This window comes from Montipora capricornis, chromosome 7 (genome assembly GCF_036669925.1).
Source record: "Montipora capricornis isolate CH-2021 chromosome 7, ASM3666992v2, whole genome shotgun sequence".
Lineage (NCBI taxonomy): Eukaryota > Metazoa > Cnidaria > Anthozoa > Scleractinia > Acroporidae > Montipora > Montipora capricornis.
The window spans coordinates 37,003,991-37,015,752 of NC_090889.1; the positions used below are offsets into that span (position 1 = coordinate 37,003,991).

Genomic DNA, 11,762 nt, shown 5'->3' on the forward strand with positions numbered 1-11,762 from the left:
GGTTAAGTGTTATATTGCATTCATTAGCTAGGGATGTGATTTTGTCGACAGTACTCTGACCAACAGATACGAAGAACTATCTCCAAATCTGAAATCTGAAACTGAACTATTGAGCCAGGTTTCGGATATAGTGAAGATGTCAAACTTGTTTTCCAGGACAGCTTCCTTTACAAGAACGAAATGCTCACGGCATTTAAGCGAGCGAACGTTAAGATGTGCTATTTTCACATTTCCAGTTGACTTTTTTAACTCGCTTGTAGTAGAGCAGTTTGCAGGTCCAGGGTTAAGTTCAATATCGTTCAATATCTTTATATGGTATGAAGAGAGGTTTTTCTTTCACACTGACCTTAATATCCAACTTTAATTTCAATCGTTGTGAGTCAGGGGTCACTGGCATCTCCCACAACAAGCCACAGGAACATGACTTTATTTGATTTCCTAACTTTGGCAGTTTTTTCACGCTGTTTTGTGTCATATAACTATAACTGAACGCTGACTGAAGGTGTCACATAATACTCCTCTCCTTAGTAGAGCTAACTGTTAATTAATTTTGATTTGATAGGCATTTCTACATATCTCTCTGATAATTACAAACTAAAGGGTACACTGACTCAAAGAGTATTTTTTTTCCATGATTAATTCTGTTACTGATGTGCACACACCTCACTAATGTTATCCTGATGTGATTCTTTTATTGATGAACAAACGCTTTGCATGTTGTCCATACAAACGTTTTGGCTGATAGTGATGCCTGCAGTGTGTAGTACCGCTCGGTAATGATCAGATTATGTACCGTATTGGCAATATTTGATGGGTGGTTTCAACAAGAGATCCAGTTACATGTATCACCAGGCTGATCATTATCAAAGTCCATGCTCATTTACGCTGTGTCGCTAGTAGCAGTCGCTTATAATATAACTGCAAAGTGGCAATTGATGCACAGTCAAAGTTTGTTGCTTTTAAAACCAAACCCATCTTTTCCAGAAAATTTGCAGGAACGGTACAGTTTGCAACATTCTTGCCTTTTACCAATTTGCTTGGGTTTGATTCCCATAGAGTCAAAGAGTGTGTTGTTTTTCAATCAAGGAGTTTGGCTGACATCCTAATTTCTGCCCGCATTTCCAACTTTATCATTTCCACATTGGTTTGTCCTGCTCTTAAGGGATACGGCTCCTTCAATGTCAATATTGGAGAAGTATGGTTCTTAACTAGTATCTGAGAGGTCATGGGTGTGAATCCCAGTGAGTGGCCTAAATTTTTTTTCAGGCTTCTCACATGGCAGTTTCTCAACATGTAACTGATCCATAAACATCTCATCAGGCATTGTAATAATTGTACGGGAGCATTGTATGGGATGAGTCCTTTTGAATCTGTTTGAGTAAAATGCTCCAATTTTGTTCTTTTTAAAACCGAACCCATCTTTTAAAAAAAATTGCAGGAACGGCTTAGTTTGTGAAACTCTTTCTTGCTACGAATGTGCTTTGGTTTGATTTTCAATCAAGGAGTTTGGCTGACGTCTTAATTTCTGCCTGCATTGTCAACTTCATTTCAACATTCGTTTGTCCTGCTCTTAAGAGACATGGCTCCTTTAAATTCGGTATTGGAGGAAGTATAGCTCTAGTATCTCTGAGGTCATCGGTGACGGTGAATCCCACGGAGTGCCCTAATTTTTTTTCCAGGGTTCTCACACGGCAGTTGCTCAATACGTAACTTAATTTATCCATAAACATCATACAGATATTAGCTGCAGAATCTCTAGATTTTTTAAACGACTCCTTTTGTTACATGTTCCCTGACTCTGCTCGTGATTAGTTTCGTTCTTATTTTGATCCTAGGAGATTTTTAAAAACGGTCTTTTTATCCTACGCTGCACTGAAAACAACATCTTCATCGCACAGGAAGCTCAAGCCAATGGTATGTTAGTCATCTGGCATTTTAATTGTGCAGCAGGAGCATTGTAAATAAACTAGATGTAAGAAACCCCAGCTTGAACATGGACGGTCCTCTGACACCAACCATGAAATCTCAGACAGCGACCCAGTTATGGTTCCTGTAACATCCTAACAGTCACGATACAGCAACCTGCTGAACTGCATTCAGCCTGTATTCAACAAAGTTGACTACTGTACCTGTGTGAAATGACCCGTTAGTTTGAATAGCGCATTACCTGGGATTGCTTGATGATCACGGCTATGTGGGTCTTGGGAACGCGAAAGTGAAACAAGCTCCAAGTGGAGTGCGTGAAACTCTCCACCCAGCTTGGGGTCCTGTGACTGGCACTTTTGGCCATCCTTCCTTATTCGATTCGTGTTAGGAAACAGGCATCACGAAGAGAGGTGTTGCTTTCCTATGGACCTTAATATCAAAGTTGTTCAAAGTATCATTTGCCCCAAATGCAGTTACAAGTATTACTTCTTTTCGTCTTTGGTTTGTTTTGCTCTGAAGAGATATGGCTCCTTCAAATACAATATTGGAGGAGTATAGCTCTAGTATCTCTGAGGTCATGGGTGTGAATCCCACTGAGTGCGCCAATTTTTTTCCAGGTTTTGTTACAGAGCAGTTGCTCAACATGTAACTTCAAAGATCATTCCTTAATTTCATGCATCAACATCATGGAGATGTTATCTGCATATTCCGGATTCCTGCTTTGCCATACGTGTCTCTGTACTGGGTAAGTAACGGTTACCTGTAGCCCTTACTTTGAGGCCCGATTTGCTTTTAAGTTCACAATATTTCAGTGTTTGTTTTTATGTTACAATACCTTGCTCAATATCAAGTTCAATTCCGTAGTCCGAAGTCCGAATTTCTCTTTCCGTGGCCCAACCATAGGGTTAAATGCGATCGTTAAATAGTTTAACTTTTAAAATAGTTGTTAAGTGCATTGATTCCAATCAAAACCAGTAAACGGACGCTTTACGAGCAGTTCTCTGAGAAAGTCAAGCAAAGTTGAAAATCAACATTTTTAAAATCCCCTTCATTTTCTGTGTGGGTGTAGGTTGTCTGGATGGATGAACGAAAACAGCCATAGTAGGGCCAGCTGATGTATCGTTGCCATGGTAACCGCCATTGATCATGACAGCCTTTGAGCAGGAATTTTACTGTAAAATAGTTAACAAATACGTGTTCACTTCTCGGATAGATGTGAACCAATTCTAATAAGATTCCACCAGACAGCAGGGCAATGCTTCTAATTACTAAAGGATGCTGTGAAAGTATTTTGACTTCTAGGAACAAGGAGAAAATACTTGCTGTATTATGTTACCTGTCGGCCATTTTGAAAAACCGCAAAAACGAGCATAACCTTTTTCCCATTTTCTAGCAAAGTGTTCTTTTCCCGGTCACCACGTTTGCAGTAGAGCTATTACAGTTATTATAGTCCTTAAATATTGGAAAACTAGTTTGGACACAGGTGATAAATAAATATGTTGAAAATTGACACTTAAATTGTGTATAGCTCCAAAATGGTTTAGAGATAGTGTTTAAGCTCCGACAGTATTTTAAGTTTCCTATCTGTAAAGTGCCGTCGATTTATGAAGCTTTAGATCCGTTTAGTTTGATAATATTCAACTGAAGGAAAAGGCTACCATGAAAGTTTTTGTAATTACAAAAACTTATAATATTTTATATTATAAGTTTTCGTAATTTGTACATTTTAATCGCTTCCGTTTCCCCTTCGTTCGTTCCATTTTCTAGACCAAATTTAGCACAGGCTCTGAACATCGGTCCTCTCCCATCGAAAACAACGGCTGTGGGACGTTACAGGTGTGTTAAACAACAGATCCAGATAATGGTGCATTCAAGCCGCATACACATCACGACTATATTCGATATTAAAACACTCGTGACATTGTGGTGCACTGAAATCCATCTATGTGGTCCAACGAGAAAATAAAATGAATCTATCACGATTAACTCACTAAGAAAATACAAGCCTCTGACCATCAAGAACAAAGCCTTGGGCTAAAATTGAACGGTTTAAAGCGTTGGTGGTTGGTAAAGTCTTGAGGTTTGTCACGCAGACGCGCGCGTAGACTGGACATGGAACGACAGGTTCAACCGTAAGCATGGATTTCCTACCTGAGGATGGAAGGAGAAATAAACAATAGCACATGAAATAATTAGTGTTCATCCCCGCAACAACAACAGCGCAATTGTTATTCACTAGAGAATTTGACACTTGGCACGCAAATAGGCCTTATTCACGACAGCCGCCATGTTGCTTTTCAAATTGTCATGCAAATTAGCCATGTGTTATGCTGGGGGGCAAACATTGGAAAAAAGGTAAATTGCGGAAAATCGGCTCGTCGAAATATTGAAATAACATTGCTAAAAGTCCATTTTAGTATTTAGAATTAACTACCTTTTATAATAATTTTATATCTTTTGATTGCTTTTGACAGTTTGACTTTCTACTTCGTTATCTGCTCGTTCTTCACTAAAAAAAAAACATCGAAGTAACTTGTGTAATCATTCTATTTTACTGCTTAGGTGATAAACCTTCAATGAACATGAAACATTTCCATTTTAAGCAAAAACCGTAAATGGATAATCATTTTAAGATTATTATTTGGTTAAAATCTAACTAAGAGTAGAAATTTGTGCAAAACGTTCGTGTCAGCCTGAAAACGCAACTTTTTTTGTGAAAACGGTTTTTTTTTTCAGAAAATATCGTCTCAACTGAGCTGAGCTATGATGAGCATGTTATGCAAATCAGATTTTTTAAAGGAAACCACCACTCTTACTACAAAATAAGTTTAAACCAAAGTAAATTACGTGTACAAACAAATTTGTTCGCAATTTGTTTTTAAAACAGTGTTTATATCAAGAAAAGTGAATTATAAAATTGCTTAATTTCACTTTGAAATTTCGCGGGCGCAGCCATCTTGAATAATTGTGACGTGCTATGGTTGCCCTATTGTTCTGACGCAAAGAGCTTTTGTCTAATAACAATAGGGCAATTATTCACATTTATTCAAGATGGCGGCGCCCGCGAAATTTGAAAACAAAAATAGGCGATTCTAAAACTTCTTTATTTCGGATACAAACACTTTCTTTGAAAATACTTAAGACTGACGTGACTGTAACGGTTATTTTATGTGATTTAAAGTTATTTTTTCGTTTTTTTCGTGGGTTCCGGTCAGCAGTCTGTCCCCACTCATTTCCGTCCCGCAAAGAATTTTCTCGTCTTTTCATCGACATATTACAAATCTCCCCTCGATTTTAGCCAAATACTTTATTCGGGATCGTCATAGGCATACGTTTACTTGGCATGGTGAACGTAGTACATTCATGTAACTCGCTGGATAAACTTCATTTCGGAAGAGACTGTCTCAAGCTCTTATTCTTGTCAATAGTGGTTTTACTTTTCTTGAGGTGATGTTGGATGGAAGAGAATGTTAATTTGACTTGACTGCAAGGGAAATCCATCGATTTGGTCGCGGAAAAGGGAGCGAAGATGCCACAGCTTAAGTGTTAAAAATTGCAAGGAATTACGGGATATGTTTAACGTTAATTTCTCTTTCATCCTAGTCACCAATTTAAAACCTCAACAGTCATATTCAGCTTACAGACAAGTTAATAATAAATACTTTGAGAGTTTGACCGCTTGCTTTAGAACATTTTGAGAGCGAAAAATTTAAGTGTAAAAATGACTTCATTTTAATTTTTTTACAATTTCCATCAAATTCGTTTATCACGGGTTGTTAAAATATGACTTTCGCCAAGTTAGTTTTCTAATATTTAAGAACCATAATAACCGCATAATCTCTGTAGCAAATTCAGTTACGGAAAAAAGAATACTTTGGGAGAAAATGCGAAAAAAGATGCGCTCGTTTTTGTCATTTTCTGAAATGACCGACACCAAGAGATCATGATCTCTTGCCGACACTTAACATAGTAAAGCCAACATTTTTCCTTGTTCAAAAAAGTCAAAGCAGTTTTGAAACATCCTTCAGTAATTAGAGGCATAGGTCTCCTCTCTGGTGGAATTTCATTACAACTGACTCACATGTATGCGAGAGGTAGACACACATATGTTACTCATTTTGAGGGTCAAAACATGGGCTTGTGGCTCCCAGGCAACATATCTCCACGCAAAAAATGAAGGGGGAGTTTAAGATTTCCATTTCCAACTTTGCTTGACTTTCTCAGAGACCTGCTCTTATATGTTTCTACGATGGTATTTATATTTAATACTTTTTTCTTAACAATACCGGGAGAATATTAGCCTGGTGAGATGTGTTAAAGAGTCATACGATAACTAGCCTGCGAACGGAGACGTATTTCCGGCGGTCGTTTCTCTCCCCCGAAAAATAGCGTCTGCGAAACCGAGCTGTAAAACGATTTCTGTGACGTAAGATTCTTAGCCAATCAGAATTAGGCTCATAAATCTTCAGAACAAACACGCAGGGAACACGCGATAACAATGGGTGTGACAGGCCTACACAACTCCAATCCACGTGTTTAAGGACGGTTTTAGCCTGCTTAGAGTTTGGCTCGAACGAGTATGTCTTTTAAGGACCTGCCCCTTTTGTACGAAGCGATCGGGGGATCTTGAAATATTTGGCTAAGTAGCGGTTGTTGCTGGATTAAATGCAATTTTTGCAAGAGTATTTGTTTAAGATTAGGCACCGTAGGACGGTATTGTGTGAAGAAAAGACAAGATTCGCTTATGTTGTTTGCATTTCTGTAGGAGGGCTTGTTTCCTGTTCTCAATTTTGACGTCTGAGAGTGTAGCCATAATCAGGCTTTCTGGTTATCCTCGTTCAATAAGGCTTTCTCTAAAATGCGAGATTTTAGTGTTGAATTTCTTTTCAGAGGAGTTTGTACGGAGAGGTCTAAGTGTTTGGCATTTTTTTGTTTACCCCTAAAGGGTGGCAACTTGAGATTTGTTTCCGAATCGTTCGCCTTTGAAAACGTTTGTATCATGAGTCGCGATGGTCTGAAAGCAATAATGCTTCAATCTCCATTTGGGCATCTTCCTCTTTGGAGGTTATTGGGACTGCTAGAGGTCCGTCTTCAGTTAGAAGGCTCATGGCCGTGTTTTTTTCAGGCAAGATCACGGTTTCGATCCTTCGGGATCTCGTCAGTTGCCGTTAAAGGGTAGCAATAGAGACCAGTGTTCGGTATCACTCAGGCAAGTGGCATGTTATTCAAGTTGTTATGCTCAAATGGCGGATCGAAACTTCTGCATTTTAATAGGTCTTTTCCGAGTTCATGTCTGCCTCCTCTTCAAAGCGAGTCTAAGTGCGAAGTTTTTGTGATGGTAATTAGTTCTACTTTACATATGAATGAAAACTAATTTTCACAACAAAAACTTAGCACATAGACTCGCTTTGAAGAAGAGGTAGACATGAACTCGGAAATGGCCAAATGCAGAATTGGTTTGTCACTCGCGAGAAGTGAGCATGTAGCATTCTATCCTTCTGTACACAGCTTGATGCTGTGTTTTTTCTCGCGGCTAAAATGTTCTCTTTACAGCATTAGTGGACTGATAGCGTTTTTGATGGAATAGTACTGTTGTTTTCCGTCAGATAGCCAAGTATGAGGGGTTGGCTTTCGGAATTTCAAGGCGTATTCTGTGCTTTTTGTGCAGCTTAAAGTGTAACTACCGCACACTTAATTGTTCACATGCTATAATGAGATTTGCGTTAAGTCCGCACTCGCACGTGATAGGACGGGGCCTGGTTCAGACTTCTTAACTCCAAGAGAATGTCATCGTCAAAGTGTCTTTTTAGTTAGTCTTCAAGCTCGTCACTTTACATACGGCTTTCTCGTATCGTAGGGGTCGATAATAGCATTTCGTGCGGCAGTCAGCCCACATAAATCGGCTCGAAGTATCGAAGAAGAGATGTCCAAACACTCTTACCAAACACATTTATCTTCTTCTTTGCAACCAAACATTTTGCCCTCAAAGAATGCAACATTCGCCACCGCAGGGAATGTTAATTCTTTGGCGTTTCACTTATAGTTCTTCGTTTCAAAGGTTCGCTAGTGACAACGATGACACGAATTGCGCGGAGATCACCCGACTCTCTGTTCTCTCATGCGACGTGATTGGCCAAAAATAACAAAAGCAGTTACGTCACAGAGGGCTCGAGACTAACTTTTCAGCTCACTAGCTGAAAACTATCGCGAAAAAATTTCACATTTGCAAACACAACCCGCGCTTTTAGTAAATATTTCCATATTCTCATATCCATCCTCGCAACAGCGGCGCAAATAAGCTGGAGTGTACGGTTTTCCGTATTTTTCTCACAAAGGCAAAGTTTTCTCGGCCTTGAAGCCAATTTTCACGGAACCATTGCCATATCTTCGCAACTCACAAATGCACTGGAGTATGGAAAACGTGGAATAAAGTAAATTAAGAAAGAAGCCGCACATAAAACTAAAATGGTCGTTTGGAGGTCTGTGGAAAGGCTGTTCCCTGAGCTATTTGCGATTGAAATTTCAACGTGAAAGCGCCATTCTACGCAGGAAGCACAAAAGCAGCGAAATGCAGGAAAATAATATCTTACATTGGATAAAAAGGAAATTCGGAAGGACAGAATTGGCTCATATAAGATTTCTTTTTAATAGTTTCAACAGCAATCCTTGCGTTTTGTGCTTGAACGGTTTTTCGGAATCAATCACCGTGCTCGCAAGCAACTTTTCCCCCTTTTAATGTGAGATTCACCATTCCTAGTAAACAAGATAAGTCGCTGCACATTATCTCTTTCTTTTTTTTAATTTGAAATAAATTATGGATTCAACTTCCACACAAGTACGTGATCTGTTTCCATATCTACACGTAACAACGGAGTTGTTGCCAAGAAGAAGGCAGAGAGGAATTGTCAAGAGACTTCACCGATTTTGCGTCCGATAAATTTTCAAGCAGCAGCAATGGCTGCAGCATACTAAGTATCAAATTATAGTGCAGGAACTGGCTCTTCGTGATCGAGAACTTTACTACAGGTACATTTGGCGCGCGATATTTTAATTTCTTAATATGATATTCATTAAATTCACACTGTTTTGAGGAGCATCCTCATTGCCACAATCGTACTCGGACGCCACTTTCATTACTATTCGTCAAAACATATCACGTGCATAAACATTATCGTCGATTGATCGCAAACAATCAGAAACAGTTTACGATTGTGTTTCCATATCGTTGTTTCCTCGCTTTTGCGTTGCTACTCGTCGCGAACAATACGTAACGATAGATAATTTTCTATCTCTTGCGTCTTGTTTGCGATCATCGACAATGGGTCTGAGATGAACGTAAAAGGTGTTTCCATTCACGCAAACTGTTTGCGATCAAGTTATCGGAAGGTGCTTGCGATTGTTTGCGACGGAGTTACGCGCATATGGAAGCTAGGGTTTTAACAGCAGCCGAGAAGTTCCGCATGATTTCACACGTGATTAATCATTCGTAACGTGGGGCAGGGAAACTGTAATCTGCGTTTGCCTCTTTAATTTTTTTTTTTTTTTCAACTTATCATTTTCTAAGGCAGTAAATTCCATAGAATCCGCTCACAGTTTCTGTTTTTGTTAGTTTCTATTCTCTCCTTCTGCCCCATTCATACGAAATAATTGTTATTTTTGTTTTTTTTCCAGAACTCCATTGCTTCACAATAGTTACTAGCCCCATTGGCTTCTGAAAGCTCAAAATCTGCTGGCTTAAACTGAAATTTCACTAGCCTGTGGCTAGTTAGCTACCGCTAGTCTGGAGCCCTGTCACAGAAATCGTTTTGCAGCTCGGTTTCGCAGACGCTATTTTTCGTGGGAGAGAAACGACCGCCGGAAATACATCAGCGTTCGCTGGCTATACGATAACCGGATATTATATGCAACAAAAACTAAAACTCGTTTCCGGTCACGTACACAATTCTTTAATAACTAGACGCTACATGAGATTACACTGGGTTGCCTGTGGTACGTGTTACTCAAAAACAGAAGGGACTGAGTTGGGTGGTATTGAACTGCAGCGTTCCAGGCAATTTTTTAAAGTCAGGGGTCATTAAGACCATTTAAGGGGTCACCCAGAAGTCGTGCCAGCAGAGGCCCTTTGGCTCACACGTTCATACGACGAAACAGATCTTTTTCGGAGGTTAAAAGCCTGGCTACCAGCCTATTAATCATTTGTCAGAGAGAAAAAATCCTGTCATCTTTAGAAAAATAGGCACGCATTGTGTACGTGCAGTAACACTGCAGCGCTTTATTGGATATTGTCAATTGAGCTGCGTTTTTTCTTCCAGGAGATTTAAGTTGTCTTTGTGTAATATGTAGCTCTAATAGTACACGACATTGCTTTGGTGTTGTATATCATTGTAATGCCATGGTAGAGGTCTTAGGTAAATAGCCCCCTGAGAAGACATGTGGTTACTAGCAAAGTACTAAAGTAAAAAAAATTGAAGAAAATAAAAGGAATCCAGAAAAATTGGCTTCTAGGCTGACATGTTGATCATTTTCAAGTTCCCTCACAACTTCTTTTCACCACAAGTTTAAGCGTGCTCTCTGAGCGTGTGACAGCGTTGTAATACTAAATTTCACCGAAATTAATCCCACTCCGGCGGGGTTAGTATCTAGATGGGTGACCTAAAAATATACCACTTTGTAACAGAAGCATAGAACCGAAAATTCTATTTTAACGCTCAAAAATGCGAACTAAGCAAGGTGCAGATTTTGTTAGCTTGCCTTATGCAAAACAAATATTGATGCAAAAGTAAATAAATATTGATACACAGATTTTAGGAATAGCAGAAGGAAGTTTTCAGAACGGTCGATAGAGAATAAAATAATTTGCCATCAGCGAAAAACAGTTTGCGAGATTTTTGCTACGTTCAATTTTTTTATTGTACTTTTGGCTGCACAAGTAAATCGGGACGTCGATTTCCACGGGCGGCGTGTTTACTCGCGAAACAGTGAGGCATTTGTGTCAAATGATGGCAAGATACCGGCTTTTTGTTTTTGTTAGTTTTCTTTTTCTTTCAAGTGTTACAAAGTTTAACAAGAAATGTGCGAATTCAACACAAAGATCACAATCGCCCAACTCTTGAGACTGACCATTGTTTCTGCAAAATAAAAACTTTACTCTCCAAGACCAGGTTATTTGTCACCAGGTAATTCCATCGTTTTGGAAATAGCAGCTACTTTATTATTCATCAGCGTCACACTTTTTTGCTGATTTTGGGGCTCAATTTGTTGAAGCTCTTGAAAGCACGCTTCCAACAGACCTGTTTATTTTCGTGACTTGTGCACTCGCTGCTTACAGTGCACTTCCACAAAAATCCTCCCGTATCACATTTCATCCGACGTATGCAAATTTGTTAAGCTCGAAAATTGCACAACATGAAATTAAAATTTACAAAGGCTGGAAATCTCACAAAAACCTTTTCCAGCGAAAAATTTATTGAAACAAACAACATCTATTCACCTTTATCACGCGGCGGTCATTTTGGAGTCCGTGGGGAATAAAGGCTTTATCGTTGTCTTTGCCCGTCCAACCTCACACTGAATGAAAGGTTCGACGGGCAAAATCTTTTGTTTGGACATTGAGTGATATTGGTCTATTACAGGCAAAAAACCCTTCCTATTTCAATTGCGTGCGTTCAAACAAGACACAGAATCCGTGTCACAAAGCATATGCAATTAAAGAAATTTCTGACAGTTCACATCAAACCATTTTCGAAAGAACTTTGGCAGTAAATAATGACGCACAAAAAAGACAACAAGCTTTCAATCAAGTAATTCTTCACTGTCACATTTCCAATCGTTTTTTA

General features: G+C 39.1%; 1 long non-coding RNA gene across 1 annotated transcript in view; it reads left to right on the top strand.

The window, feature by feature from the left end:
- Positions 1 to 11,310, top strand: part of LOC138057085 (uncharacterized) — a 29,738-nt gene extending 18,428 nt beyond the window's left edge. Inside the window, exons 2-4 of the long non-coding RNA XR_011133601.1 lie at positions 1,836 to 1,914; positions 2,544 to 2,671; positions 9,598 to 11,310. This is a non-coding gene — a long non-coding RNA (uncharacterized lncRNA). The remainder of the gene's footprint in view (positions 1 to 1,835; positions 1,915 to 2,543; positions 2,672 to 9,597) is intronic.
- The last annotated feature ends 452 nt before the right edge of the window (positions 11,311 to 11,762 follow it).